The 15,881-nt window shown below is 46.7% G+C and overlaps 1 pseudogene; it reads left to right on the forward strand.

Annotated features, from left to right (window-relative positions):
• The first annotated feature begins 4,512 nt into the window (after positions 1-4,512).
• Positions 4,513-15,881, forward strand: part of LOC103540593 (cell adhesion molecule CEACAM21-like) — a 123,027-nt pseudogene continuing 111,658 nt past the window's right edge.

Raw genomic sequence — 15,881 nt, forward strand, 5'->3', positions numbered from 1 at the left:
GCATACTTTTCCTAAAACAATTGGGAATTTCAATGGCTACTGTAGGCAACTTGAGAAATTCCAAGACCTCTCTCTTCCTATCCACTCCTGATATGGAATGAATGTTTGTGTCCCCCCAAAATTCATATGTTGAAATCCTAATCACCAATGTGATGGTATTTGGAGGTCGGGCCGTTGGGAAGTGATAGCTGATGAGAGTGGAGCCCTCGTGAATGGGGTTAGTGCCCTTATAAAGAGGCCCCGAAGAGCTCCCTCACCTTTTTCTTCATATGAAGACACAGCAAGAATATGGCCATCTGTGAAACAGAAAGAGGGTCCTCACCAGACAATGAATCTGCTGGTGCTTTGATCTTGGACTTTCCAGCCTCCAGAGCTGTGAGAAATAAATTTTGCTGTTTAAGCCACCCAGTCCAAGGTATTCTGTTGCAGCAGCCCAATGGATTAAGACACCCCCTGTTCCTCCTTCCTCCTTTCTCACACCTTAGGCCTTTCCATCACCTCCCTGGGATCCTTTGATCTGTCGTTCTTCAACATCAGTTCCTCCTCCAGTCCTGTCTCCCTCTATCCACTCTTCCCAAACTTCTCCCTTCCTACCCTTGCCCCTCAACATGCTATAGTCACTGGGAGGCCAGACCTTCACCCCAAAGTGGGCTCTCAAGGGACTCAGGGACCCCAAGAGTTGCCTGAGGCTGAAGAAGCTCATTGCAAACAGGCTGCATGTTTTCTCCCCTAAGATGTCCTTTGGAGACACTCAGATGGCTGCCTGTTTCTCTCCTGGGCCCCTACCTGAAATTTCATCCACAATCTCAATAGGACGACGCATCATGACAAAGGGCACCCTGAAAGGGGCTCCTGCTCAAATATAGCTGGGAACTCTTCAGGTCTCCTACTGAGCAGGTGACCTCCACTTGTGCTGTCAGCCAGAAACACAGTCCTAGTAAGAGTGTCCAGATCAAGCAAGGAGAAGCACTCTTCTTTCCTATAAACCAGTGAGTTAAAATTTTAGAAATGGAACTGTAATCTCTCTCTTTGTGTCTGTCTATATGTTTACGTTGGTATGTATGTGAAATATTTTCACACCTTCAAGTGGTGTTAGTAAATTAGATTATAAAATGCCTTCAAGGAGGTCTAGCTGTGGCCTCTAGAGAAAAATAATTGAATATTTCTAAAATGCCCATAAGTTAAGGGAAGTGAATGTATTTTGATGAAACATTATTTTATCAGTAATTATATCTCTTTTGTATGTCATGTCACCTTGAAGACAATGATCAATGTTTTGGTGACTTCAAATGCTATCCTTTGCTAAATTAAGATAATTATTAGCTATTTATTAAATGCCTAGATCAATCTTAGGTAAGTTAACACACTGAAATATTAATTACCAAGGATTATTTTTAGGCTGTAGATATTTTTGCATGTGTTAGTGAATGTGTTCATCCCTTCACAATGAGAACGTATGCTGGGAGGACTTCTATGGTTATAGCCACATGTGGGACATATATACACATGCTTTCCTGCAAATGCTGGGGCATGGAAGACAGTCCCCAGTAAACCGCCTCCTAGTTTTCTCCAAGAAGTAGACATTTCTGTGGTTAAGTTTATAAACTGTGCATGAATGAGACTCTAATAGGAGAAAATAGGACAGAAAACAATAGAGGTACACAGGATGTTAAGGAAAAGGAAAGTATTTTGGTTCTAATATTAAATTACGGATTGCTCCTAAATGAGGAAGAAGAGAATGTAAGACAAAACATGAATGGACATAGACAGTGGCAAAAGGTTCACAGAAAGTGAGTTTTATTTGTCCTGGTCATAGCTGGCCAAGATTTGATGGATTTATACATAAGAATTTGTTTAAAGGGGGCTTTGGTGACCAATATTGTACGGATATAAAACTAGAATTTGGTTTTCTCTCTGTTAAGAGGACAAAATTTCCCTGGATTACTAGTTGGCTCTTATGGACAGGTTTTAAACATTTTTCTCTGGCGTCTCATTAATCTCCCTGGAAGGTGAAATGCTGTGTCTTGTCAGAATAGTTCTCTGTGCGATATGTTGGCTTTGTCACACCCTTGATTTTTAAGAAATCAATTCTTCTCGCCTTCAAAAGGGTTAATTTCTTACATCACGTATTTTCCAATGTTGACTGTTTAAAATCTTTCCTGTTTGGTGTGCCACTTAATCAACCACATTTCCTTGTCAGTTGCATTATTTTGGTAATGGACCATCATCAGACTTTTCACTTTTGAAAATTTTAAATGTCAATCACAGCCACTTTAAGAGTCTTGATAGTTTTTTATTTTACTGTGTTTCTCTGAGAGCCAGAGTGCCCCATCTCCCACCCAAGAGGACTGTCTCAGAGATCCGTGGTCAAGAGCTTTGATAGATCGTCATGGGCACAGGCTTCTGAGGACATCTCTTCCATGACTTGGAGATCCTTCCAGTGGACCAGGTCAGTGTTTCAGATGTGGGCATGAGACTGCTCACTCAGCACAGAGTGGAACCAGAATGGATTCCACAGCAATGAATAAACTGGTAAAGTATGCTCATGGGCTGTGTTTGGAGTATTGGTCATACTAGAATGTTCTATTTTCTGCAGAGAAGGGAGCCCTTTCTCTTTTCTCTTCAGCTAGCTATAACTCATTTGCAGTACAGCGTTTGATCTAGACACTTAAAATTTGTGAAGCCAATCATGCCAGATCAGAACATTTTCATTTATTTTTCAGCCAATGACTAGATGTGGATAATTGTTGATAAAGTTAAACAAAAAATGTGGGTTGGTGTCTATTTCTCTCTTATTGTTAACCCACAGGGCCACACTGACACAGGTAAAAAAAAATTAAGACCAAGAGAATCCAAGAATTCCTTATATCTGTAAAGCAACAAGACAGATTGTCTGTTTTTTAATCAACAAACCTTTACAGATGGAGAAAAACAGAGTGAAGAGAAAGCTGGACTCTGCAATGAAATGCCAACTAGGAAATGCATAAGAAATGACAAAATAGAGAATCACACCTGCCAACCATCATGGTAGTGAGTGCGTTAGGTGAGAACATTGATGGACATTGCTCCAGTGGTTGAAAGTCTGAAGACGGACAGGAGGTTCACAGAGCACAGTCTCTAAATAGCTCCCCCAAAATACATGTTAATGCTTTACGCTTACCAAGTGCTAAGTACAGAAGATGTATTAATTATATTTATGGTGACAAAACCTAACAGATATCATCTCAAGTAAATTATAATGGGATAATTAAATTTTATGTGCCTCTGGATATAATAGAGAAAACACGTCCTTACTTCTGTGGAATGTCTGCCAAAAGTACATAAAGTCTTCTCATCAGGAAATAGTAGACAACCTAACTGGAGGATATTTAACAAAATCTTGCCTTGCACCTCTTCAAAAAAGTCAGTGCGATGAAACAAAAACAGACTGAGAGCCAGAGATCTGACACCTCAACGCAGCATGCCAGCCTGGACCTAGTTCTGGGACCGTAAGGAAAGGGAAAAGGAATTGGTTTTCTTCAGTTATTTTTTAATTTTGTTTAATTCTCACTATAAAAATATTACTTGAACAATTGGAAAAATCTGAAGGGAGTCTTTGGATTAGATTGTAGTATTGTGTCAGTGTTCATTTCCTTTTATTGATGCATTTACTAGGGATATGTAAGAGATTGTCTTAGTCATTAGAAAATACACACTGAAGAATTTAAACCAAAAGGAAAACATCAGTACACACAGAATATTGTTTTAATCCAACTGAACACAATCAGAGTACTTTTCTCTTCAGATTTTACAGCAACAAGCATAGACCCCTTTCTTTTAAACCAAAAGCAGCTGAAAAATGCAATTTTCCCAAAAATCTTTATCCAGAAGGAAATGATCAACACATTTTGTTTCAGGGTCCTCCTCTCTCCTCAGTGCTCATGCACGTCATCCTAGAGATGTAAGTGTTGATGACGGATGACTGAGGAATGTGCTTAAATTTGGGAGAGAAGTGGCCTCCAAGGATGTAGCCATGGATGTGGCTCCTGGACATCTCTCAGAAACCTATGTAGACTGGAGTGTGGAGAACCACGAGAACCTTCTCTCAGTAGCTCAGGGCAATGTTCTGAATTCTCATGCAGCCCATTGTGCTGGGTCTTCATTTCCTCAACTTTCAGAGCCTTTGGGTTCTGGAAGTGCCAATAAAGGTCATAAAGACCCAAGCTCATAAAGTTTGGGTGTAAAATTCAGGGACTAGAGTGTCTGAAACCCTAACACATAGCGAAAGAGACATTCTTTTTCACACTTGGGTAAAAGACTTTGAATTTTAAGGAGTAGTTGTAAAGGGGTGGTTTCTTTTGAAGCCTTATATGACTTTGAGAGATTTTAAAGCTCATGTGTGGTTAGTACTAAACTAGGGAGTAATTGTGTCTCCTGCACTTTTTGCCAAGCCCTTACGGCTTTCCCCATTCCCTGGGGTTAACATTTTAAAGCAGATAATATATGCCATTGGAGCCAGAACAGCTTTGCACGATGGAGAGAGAATCCTCCCAAGATGCATGTCTAGGTGAGAACCTGCAGCTGAGAGTCCTGGCAGGTAACTCTTTGGGTCATCACAGTCCAAGATGTGAGCCAGGCACTGTCCACATATGGCTACTGAGCACATGAAATGGGGGGGGGGGGTCCCACTTGGCTGTGCTGAAGTACAAAACACACACCAGATTTCAAGGACTTAGACTGAAACAAAGAGTGTGAAACATCTCAATAATAATTTTATTTTGATTACACGTAGAAACTGTAATATTTTGGATAAAGTAAAATATAATAAATTTACATTAAATTCATCTGTTTGCTTTTACTTTTTAATTGTACTGTATTGGTTTGCTATGGCTGGCATAGCAAAGTCCCACAAACCAGGTGACTTAGAACAATCAGAAATTTCTTGTCTTACAGTCCCAGAGGCAGGAAACCTGAGATCAAGGTATCAACAGCGTTGGTGACCTCTGAGGGCTGTGAGGAAATATCTGTCTCTCTGAGAAAAGCAATCAATCAAACAGCACATATACAAACCCTTCAGTGACTTCCTACCACACTCAGACTAAAGCACAGACTCCTTCATGTGGCCACCAAGGCCTGCAGGACCTGCCCCACCTCATGCTCCAGGCACACTGGCCACTCCCAGTTTTGGGGCATGTGGGTATAGGTGTGAGTAGGAAGAGAGGGTCTCCAGATCCCTTCACTCCATGCACTAGATCCCTGTTTCCATTAATTTTGTAAGGTCATGAAGACTAAAATCTCCTGAGCATTTTCTCCAGGAAGACTCCCTCTGGTATAGCTGTTTATACATGCCAGCCCTGCTAGGATCATCTGCAGTGCCGGGTCCAACTGCTTCAAGGACTGGGTCCCAATTTTAGTCCAAAACATATATTGACTCTTGATCTATCTGTCCCAAAGAGTGATGGAGTCTGTGATCCATGCTTGTCTGAAGTCCCCGTGCTAGAGAATTGAGAATAATAAATTAATCGGATGCTTTTCTGCTATTTATTGAGGGAGGTTCCAAGGTGCAGGTAATAATTTTATTTCCTAAGATTCCAGGTACTGTTAAATAATTGATTATGTAATTGCTTGTGTATTTTGTTTTTGTTTTATAGATTAGGATAAAGAGACAGAATTTGCAAATGTTTGTCACGTTCAATTTGGCTACAATCTGTCCTACTGGTGGAATCTCTCCAATTAGACTCTAGGGAAATGTTTCTCCTGTTCTCAGTGTTGTGAGAATTACTTGGGGTGCTTTCTGAGAATGGAAATCCCCAAGCTTCATGTTCTTATGGCCAAGCCTGAGATAAAGGGCACTGGGGTGAGAATATGCTCTTCTTCTGGTGGGAGAGGCTGCAAGGTCCAGGTAAAGGGCATCAAGGTGTCATTCTAACATTAGGCAAGCAGGAAGATTAAGAAGAGTGATCCAGTCTATGATATGGACCATCGTTAATTGGATGTAAGGGAACTAACCATGAATCCTTCCATTTAAAATAAATATTTGTTAAATGACTCTCAAATTCCCTCATTTTGAGATTTCACATGTGTGCAGGGCCCATCACACACACATGTGCACATACACATACCCACACAGAGACACAGACCGCAGGGAACTTACAGGATCATGGAGTGCACCAGGCAGGCATCAGAAGCAGAACAGGTAGAGAGAATGAACCTCAGGATGTGCCAGCGGCAGTCAGCTCAGAGGCGGTCCTGAGGGTTGACATGGGAGCGTGGGGAACGCAGGTGCCTAACAGGAGTAGGAGTTCTGCAGGGAGGAGGGAGGACATCAGGGAGCTGGATACGGATGCCCAGGAAGGAAGGCTCACTATTCCCAACAGAGAACACATCTCTCTGCAGCAGCTGTGCATACAGAGGGTCCCCAGGCCAGGCTTCTATTGCCTGAGCCCCAACATCCATCCTTCTACAGGGTGCAGAATTTGCAGTCTGTGCTCCAAAAGGGTGAGATCGAAGTTGATGGTGATATCACGCGGAACCTGTAATTCTAAACACAAAAGCCTGCCCTATGTAATAAGATAGTACCCATGCATTCTCTGTTAAGTTCCCAGGGCAGCACTGCCACATCTAAATTAGCAGGGAGTTCGGTTATTCTCTGGGTTCCCCCCTCACAGGTCCACTTGACACACAGGGTTGCCCACAATTGTCCCTTCTTCTCTCATTTGTTCAGCTGCTGCCACCTCCTGGCCGATGATGGATAATCAGGATGATGGACCCTGAGAAGCTCATCCCACAGCTGACCAGGAAAGGAGGACTTGGCATCCAGAATGGTGGGAACAGGGGAGTATTGACAATTCTCAAGATCTGGGGGTATTGGGAAAGTTAGGCCGTCAAACAGAGCTACCCAAGTGTGATGGGGACAGAGAGTTGATGAAGGACTGGGTCAGGAAAGAGAACTGAGGGGTCTCAGCCAGAAGCACTGAACTGGGATGTTCTTGAATGTTGGCAGGGAAAAGGCTGGATTCTCCAGAGGAGACTGACTCAGCTGCAGCAGTTCAGTGGGCTGTGCACTCCTGTCTCCTCACCATCTACTACTCATCCCTCCAGGAGTTATAGCCTCTCCTCACATCCACATGCCCAAACTCATTGTGCCCCTTCACTGTCCAACTCTGCATGAAGGGACTCTGGTCTTTCTTTCCTGCCCTGCAGGGAGAGAGAGGGGAGGCTGAGCTCCCCACAGACAACCCAGCAGTGGTGTCCTGAGAGTTGGGGTCAGGCAGGACCTCAATCTCCCCAGGTCCTGGGTACTTACCTGGAGTTGATGGTGAAGCCCAGACACTTAGGCCTGGACAGAACTATGCCACAGTGAATGACCTCTCTCCCAATTCTTCCTAGTAGGAAGGCTCTGGAAATATCTGGGAGGACCAGTCTTCTCCTGTGGAAGGCCCAGTCTGAAATATTCTCCAGTAGCCCTGCCAAGGCTCATGTGCAGAAATCCTAAGTGACAGGACCTTCAGGGCCACAGGCTCATAGTCATTTTCCCCGGTGCCCACACCTTGGTACCAGCATCTGGCCCCTGAGCATCTGGCTTTCACTGCCCACTGTGCCTGGAACCATCACCCTCCCTGATGACTTGGGCCCGGGGGTTGCCCCCAGGTCACCCGTCCAGGCAGACATATACTCCAACGAGAGGTTCCTCTATGGGATCCATGATCTCTGTCCCAGGAGCTTCATACAGAGCAAATCTAAGGTGTATTTGAGCGCTGATGGTTGAGGGAGTAGAAATACTTCATTGGTCTCACGTGGTGGAAAAGTTCCACAGGAGCTCAAAGAGGAGTGTGAGTGCCCTCTAGTGGATTGTTTCTGCTGGAAGAAGACCAAAAAGGGGCCAGGAGAGCTGAGAGATTTGGGCTGACCTTGCACAAAGGGCACATTCAGGTTCCGAAGGAGGCATATTTAGGGGTGATTGACTTATGGCTGCCTGTAGTTCGCCAGCTTGAACACTGTAGTTTTTCAAAGAGTGTATCCAGAAGTCAAAATGACATCACTGGGTTATACTGCAAGCTCAGATGAGGGAAATACTATAGATACTGGCATGAAAAATAGATGATAACAAATCTATGTGGAATGTCATTAGACAGTCTACTCTGATGCTCTTGCCCTCTTAACAGGTGGCTTAGCTATGAATGTAAAGTCATGTCCATCATTACAAAAATATATTAAGAGGAAAATTTTATCATAGGAATTTCTCTTTATTTTCACAATTATATACCTGGGCATTATTTGTTAAGTATGAATCTACTCCCAATAAATGTAGACTCACTGGTGCCGGGGCCTCAATTCCAGTCCCATGAGCTAACAGCACCCTGTCCCCAACTTGGGTCCCTTCACTGAAGCACAGGAGCCTTTGATACTCCCTCATTTGGGGAGATCTTGTAAGTGTCTTCCGCATTCACCCATCCACTCTCACACTCTGGGCAGAATCTCTTTTTCCTCTTGGATTTGATACTTAAATTACTGACCACCATTTCTGTCCTTCGTCCATCCCATGGTTATGACAAGTCCAAGAGATGCCTTCTACTCTTATCTTTAGGGGAAAGTTCTCAAAAACTGCTGCCATCATCCACCTTGAACAGACCTCCACTTGAGTGCCATCATCATCACCTAGAAGGATTTTGACACTTTTTTTGTTATTTAGATGGTTTTCAACACTCAGGGAGAAATGTGATGCTCTCTAGAGGGATTACCAGTAGAAATGGAGAAAGAGAAATTCCATCAGTGTTCACAGAAGATCTCTAGGAACACATGGATGCTTAAAATCCTAGTAGGGTCCACATAAAATCCACATTCCTCTGCTAAAACATGGGTCCTGATCGTCTTTCCCCATTTCCTTAAGAGTAAACTACAAAAAGTGACATTAACAATGACGTAGAAAATAAAACATGCCTCACAGTTACTGATAAAACTAAAACAGTTATTTGTTTTTCCTTAAAAGCGCATCCACTGCATTATGTTAATTTTCACAGTGATGGAAGAGTGCCTTCTGTCAACTGGTTATCTACACTTTTGTGAAGGGGTAGAAATGACTCCCCTTTTCCCTTGAAATCTCAAATACAAAATTAGAGGTGGCTCCTGGGGGCTCTCCCAGATCCCACTACCTACAATCAGCAGCAGGAGAAGATGACGCCAGAGTTCCCACGGTCCTCAGGACAGTGGAGGCACCCTGGGCTGTCCTTGCAACATGATGCCCCCATGTCCCTGGGGTGCTGATGGGCATGTGTGGGGCCCACAGCCAGAAAATTCCACACTATCTTTGTAGCTCCATCCCAACTATCACCTGAACCTTGTGCTCTTTGCCTCCAACTGCTTCTAGTCACATCAGAAAATTCTGGAAGCCGAATACCTACTGGAAAGCACTGACTCCACGCTCATCTCTCATGAGCAGTTCCTGGGTGCACATGGACCCTGCAACTACTGTCCAAAATGCTGCCAAACAGACACTAGAGTTCCTTCAGCTGGCACACCCTGCGGCTTGGATGCACTTTCCCACAAGATACCTAGATCTCATCACCAGGCCCTTCTCTCCGATGCTGGGAGCATCACATGGATGGAGGGTTTGGTTGGCTTGGCATCTAAGAGTGTCCAAACCCCTGTGCCAGGGAGGTATTGCTGATGCCTCAGGCAGTGCCAGCATGAGAGAGAGAGGTTTGACAAGGAACATGCAGTGAGAGCAGGAGGCAGAGCCAGGGTGTGGGCCACCACAATTAATTTCAGATGAGAGAGAAGGACATCAGTTTCCTTCCTTGTGCCCAGGGGACTCTGAACAGAAGTGTCCACTCCAGCCACAATGACTGCGAAGAAGAGACCTGAGCCAGGCCAGATATACAGCGATTGCTGCCTGAATGCAGTAACAGATACTTAATAAACACTGTTAAATGGATGACATAAACCATACACAGGAAGCCTGCCACCCCCTTGTGACACTTGCAGGTCAGAGCAGGTTTCATGGAGACACAGGGGCACTGGCATCAGCGTGGGAGGAGGCCAGCAAGTGCCTACCTAGGGCTGTCTCAGAGATGGGACTGTGCCTCTTGTAGAGTCAGGAGGGAGGACAGGGACCTCCTAATGAAGGGGGATAATTCCATTCATCCCAGAAAATCACACCCCCTCCCCATCTCTACCTTGTGAGTAACTTCTCCTCTCCCCAGAGGGCCTAGGGCAGGAGCCTGTGTCCTTCTTCTCTGAGACCCGACACAACTCTAGATACTCTACATATGTAAAGTTACCACTAGGTTGGACCTCTACCCTCATCACGAAGGAATTCATGGGGTGATTTCCGGTCCCCAAGTTCCCAGGCATGTGGGGACATCTGGCTCTGGTGACCTGCAGACATCTCACCAGCCCATGGCATCCAGGGGAACTGGAGAATGTGGAGGTGTATTCGCTTCCATCTCAGAGGGGCTGAGGGTCCCACGGGGGCCTCCCCTCCCCTAATAGAGGAACCCACAGGATCCCCAGACTGAGTCTTCATGTGGAGCTGTTCCAGTTCCTGGGCCCTGTGAGGATATCTATGACAGATGACAGACAGGGACACAGATGACTCAGATGCAGTGGCCTAGTGCTGTGATGGGAGAAACACAGGCCATTCTGAGGATGATCCCTCCAGGTCTTGAGACATCCTAGGGTGCCTGGAGACCTCAAGAGATCAATCACTAGGCCTTTTCTTTGAACCTTGGAGGCAGAGAGTTCCTCCTGAGACAGGACATCCACTAGGCAGCACAGGACACTGGATGAGGAGTCCACTGCACAATGTCTGTCCTCTCTCTGGGCTCACTGTGCACTGGGATGGTGTTGGGCAGCCTGGGGACCCACAGAGAACAGGACCCTGGCTGACAGGCCTCTCCCTGTGGAGGTCAGAGCCCACCTCTGTCCAGGGCTCAGGGCCATCTCCAACCCTGTGGAGCCTGGTCAGTATCCCTGGTGCAGCCGCTGTCATTGGATGCAAGTCTCCTCGTGCCCTCTGGGGGGTGACATTTGGACACACAGACCACTTGCAAGAAATTAACTCATGAATGTGGTTTTCTCTAAAGAGGTGGAGAAGGAGGCTGATTTCTCTCCCGCTGTCCAAGAGATCCTTCTGGGCACCTCCTAAATGCCTGCTCTGTTCCACTTGCCCTTTCTAAGGGCCTCAGAGTACCCTGCCCTGTCAGGGGTCCCTGTGTTGTTCCCTACTCCCTGCCTGGCACCATCCATGGGGAAGGTAGGGTGACCACAAGAAAGCCATCCAGGCCGAGGACTGAAGCCCCCAGGATGGTCAGGGAGCACAGGGACAGGCTCGGAGCCACAGCTCAGGACACACTCACGGAGAGGGACGGTCCCTGAAACCTTCCCCTGAGGACAAGGACCACAGTCACCTGACCACACAGCATCGTGATCCTGTCACCCAGGCAACACAGGAAACCTCCCCCCTCACACCAAGAAACTGCAGCTCCTTCTGAGACACCCGTACTGTGTCTCTGTCCCTGGAAGCAGAGGCCTGGCTGGTAACACTGGAGATGGAGGGCAGGTCCACTCATCAGTCACCACGCAACTTGCCCCTTTCTTACTGCTAGAGCCACCTCAGTGACCTTCCTGCTGGGAGCAAATCCAACCTTCCCAGAGCATTTGAGGACACTGGGAAGACTCTGGTGTCCTGCTGAATTTTTGTGTCACAAAAGGAGTTAATCCCCCAGGTTTGGGGACTCCTGGGTCTGTGTAGGGTGCTGACAGACCTCAAGGCCAGGACACAGTAGAGACCAATGCTGGAGTGAGCAAGTCATCCTCTCAGGGCACAGGGTTCTCCATCAGTTTTGCTACTGAAAGTGTGCTCCACAGGCCAGTGTGATCAGCATCACCTGAAAGTGTGTTAGCTGCAGACTCTTGGGGCCGCTCCACACCTGCTGGGTCAGAATCTGTATTTTAGCAGGATCTGCAGAACCTCACTAAACACAGGAGGAGGAGAGACGCTGTCCCATCCCTCATATCACGGGGTCTCAGCTTGCCAGGCATCCATGCTACCAGGGAAGCCACTACAGTAGCCTTTCTAAGGTGTGGCCTGGATATTCACAATCTTTATCAAGTTTCACAGGTGATTCTTATGCAGGGAGGGGGTGACATCCCTGTGAGAAGGGTTCCTGATGTAGCCCCCAGGCTCCTGCTCTGAAGGGGAAAGCTAGGTAGGGATGAACGAGGGGAAGGGTGACTGTGCACTGGGGCCCAGACCTGTGAGGACTGACCAGGACGAGACTTACTAGATTGTGCTCGTCCAAAAAAAGGGCAAGTGCAGTGTATGTGTGTGTGTGTCCATGTGTATAGGGATGAGAATCACTGCTGAAGATCCCAAAAGATTCAGCAGTTCCCAGGGAACAGAAATATACGCAGAAGGGAAATAGAAAGAAGGGGATGAGGGGGGAAGGAATGAGGGGACAGAGAGGGAGGGTCCTTGGCAGAGACCCTGCCCCTGGCCCACGTGACTAGGTGAGGACTCCTACCCAGGGAGGAGGCTCAGCACAGAGTGGGGAAGAACAGCAGAGTTGACCTGTGGGGGCAGAAGTGCTTGTGAGCATTTCTGGAGCCAAAGTTCTTCCCACAGAGGGAGGGACAGAGCAGGCAGCAGACACCATGGAGCCCCTTTCAGCCCCTGTCTGCAGAGGGTACATCCCCTGGTGGGGGCTCCTGCTGGCAAGTGAGAGGGATGAATCCCAGAGGGTGGGTGGGAGATGGGTGAGCAGACACTGGCTATGGCTTTCTGGGGAGGACAGGGCTCTGAGAGGGGATGGAATGCTTCTGTTTGTACCTGAGGGCAGAGGACATGGGAGCAGAGCAGGATGAGGGGCAAGGAAACAGGAAATTCACAGTGAAGTAGAATTGGTGAGGGGCAGGAAAACCTCAATTACTGTTCGTTTCCCAAGTTATTCATCACTGAGTATTGAAACTGATGATAATAATTTATGTGAGGTGACAACAAAAACTACCTTAACTAGGAGCACTAAACATCGTCCTTGCCTACCACCATCATATATTGACAAATAAACACTAGGACGTGGAGGGCCCTGGAAAAACTCATTCCTTCATCCACAGTATGTGCAAGCTGTTTCAGGCACTGGGCTACAAGAGAAGACAGTCCCTGCCCTCAGGCACTCACATTCCATGGGTAGGAGGACAGATAAGCAAAGAGATCTAGAATATGATGTCAGTGACTGACAAGTGCCATAAAGGGAATAGAGCAGAGAAAGGTCAGAAAGTGAAGGCCAAGGGTCTTTGGAGCAGGTAGTAGGGAAAGTCGTCCCCAAGGATGCCCCTGAGTGTGAGCAGGGCACTGAGGGCAGTGAGGGAGTGAGCTGGGCAGACATCTAAGGAAGAGTATTAGGAACAGAAGAAATAAGTTCAGAGAGGCTGAAGTAATGGTGGTCATGCTGCTGACCTTGACCAGTTGGAGACACAGACACACACACTCCCAGTCTAAGAGATGAAATCTTCTCAGGACCCAGGGCTTTATATTTCCATCTGAATAGAAAGTCTGTCAAAGCCAATGTTCAATAACCAATCTACAGATATTAGAGGGATATTTACTGGGCTAATGTGAGGATGAACCCGAAGGTGTTTGCTTCCCCAGGGAAGAAAGCATTCCAGGGAAGCGTGGTTTACAGTCTGGTTACATACCATTTCAGAACAAACAACATACATCAAGTATGACAGCACCATTGTTTTTCAAAGTCCCAAGGAGATATTTAGCATGTACACAGCAGATCAACTTCAACTTGGTTCTCTTGGAAGAAAGATTATCATCAAGAAGTGCTGGTATTAGCGTCATAAAAGGGAGATACTAATCCCTATCTTTAAAGAGTGCATTCTTTGCTTCAGAAAATGTTTGAAGTGATGTGCACTGTGTGGGAAGAGGGCCATAAGTCAGGCTGCTCTGGGAAAAACAAGGTTTACACTGAATCAGATTTAAACCAGAATGGCATCCCCATATACCTCAATATGTGAAAACTTCTTATCATTCTTCTTATTTTCAACAAGGTCCAAATATTGATTGATCTCCGTCTCTTCCCTCTTAGTCACACTCTTAAACTTCTGGAAGCCACCCACCGCTGCTCAACACACTATTGAATCAGTACCCCCCAACGCTGTTGTAGGGAAGGATGCTATTCTCTTTGTCACCAATCTGCCTGAGAATCTTTTAGGCTATGTCTGGTACACAGGGGACAGAGTAGAGCCCAAACTCCAAATTCTATCGTATGTAATAGACTCATCAGAAATAACCCCATGGCCTAGGTACAATGGTCAAGAGAAAATATACCCTGATGGGTCCCTGCTGTTCCAGAACGCCACCCAGGAGGACACAGGATACTACACCCTCCAAGTCTTAAAGAGAACTTTGCCATATGAAGTAGGAACTGGACAGCTCCATGTATATCCTGAGTGATTTGTCTCTGACCTCCGTGTGTTGGGTCTGGAGAATTCTACTTTACATAGGGTTGACAGGCCTAGACTGTGCCTACATCCACCTCTGCACTATGTCCCCTGTTGTGATTTGAGCACTTAATGCAGGATACACACAGTGGAGACAAACTTTAAAAGGTTGGATTTCCTTTCCTGGAACCAAGACCCTGCAGATATTCCCTGCAGAGAGCAGGACCAGAGGATGAGAGTAACCCAGCAGGAGGTGATCCATCTCCACCCAGCCCCTTCGGAAAATCCCTGGGCACATGGTCTTGAGAAAGACTCTGCAGGGCTCAGTAATAGCCTGGAGGAGGCGCCCCCTGGGATCCTCACAGAGAATCTCAGCTCAGGAAGCCCCTGCTCAGACCCCTGTCCCAGGGCTTCTGAATCCCGTGACCAGGGAGAGCCTGTGCTAGTGTTGGTTTTGGCCTCCTGGTAAGAGCTGACGGGGAGCAATAATTTCCTGACTTCCTGAGTCCCAAGGCTCCTGAGTTGGTCACCTGCCAATGCCCAGCCCCAAGAACCACATCTGGGCAGGGGTGGTTCCTGGACCTTCACCTGATACTCAGTGTGGCGAGCACAGATGGACAAGGTCCCCAGGCCATTAACTGACTGCCCTGGGAGATGTAGCGGACTCCAGAGGAAAGTTACTGTCCCCAGGGGAGGAACATAGGAGAGAAGAAGCTGCTGGTGGCTCTTCATCCACCAGGATCAGGCACAGAGGCATTCTCTCTCAGAATCAAACAGTAACAGATGCCCTTTATTTGGGCAGCTCCTCTCTGGCAAGATTTAAGTCAGGCACTATAAGTATTTTAAGGTTAATTCACTGACAACCTGGTAGTCAAATATTTATCCTACTTCATTGAGGAGAAACTGAGGCAAAGGAAGATAAAGTCATTGAGTCGTGATAACACAGCCCAAGGGCGGCAGACAAGAGGACTGTCTGCAGCCACAGCCCCGTCATCTCCTCCACCCAGGGGCCTTAACAGGTGTCTGTGGACTCCAAGACAAGCTGCCAGTTCAGATCCTTTCTTATTAGGTGTCCCCAGGTGAGAGTGAGAGATCCTGGTCTGGAGAGTGAGAGCAAGCTGAGAATTCATCCGTATTTACCCTAGAACTGAACTACCTCCATCAACAATCAGAGTGAGTGCAGGGAATGTCCAGGCCGCCCCCTGAGCTGCCCAATCCACACCTCCCTGCATGGGAATTGATATCACTTATTTGTTTCCTGATGTGTTGGTGTCACTCCCACTGGAGGATAAAGGAAAGGCTTTGCCATCTCACTCCCTACTCTACCTATGCAGCCAGCACAGAGCCCATATGCAATAAACTCTCAATTGCTTTAGATGGAGGAAGGAATGAACGGTGAATGAATGAATGAATGGTCAAAAATCTCTGCGGAGACCTGAACTTAGATGCCCATT

This window comes from Equus przewalskii, chromosome 9 (genome assembly GCF_037783145.1).
Source record: "Equus przewalskii isolate Varuska chromosome 9, EquPr2, whole genome shotgun sequence".
Lineage (NCBI taxonomy): Eukaryota > Metazoa > Chordata > Mammalia > Perissodactyla > Equidae > Equus > Equus przewalskii.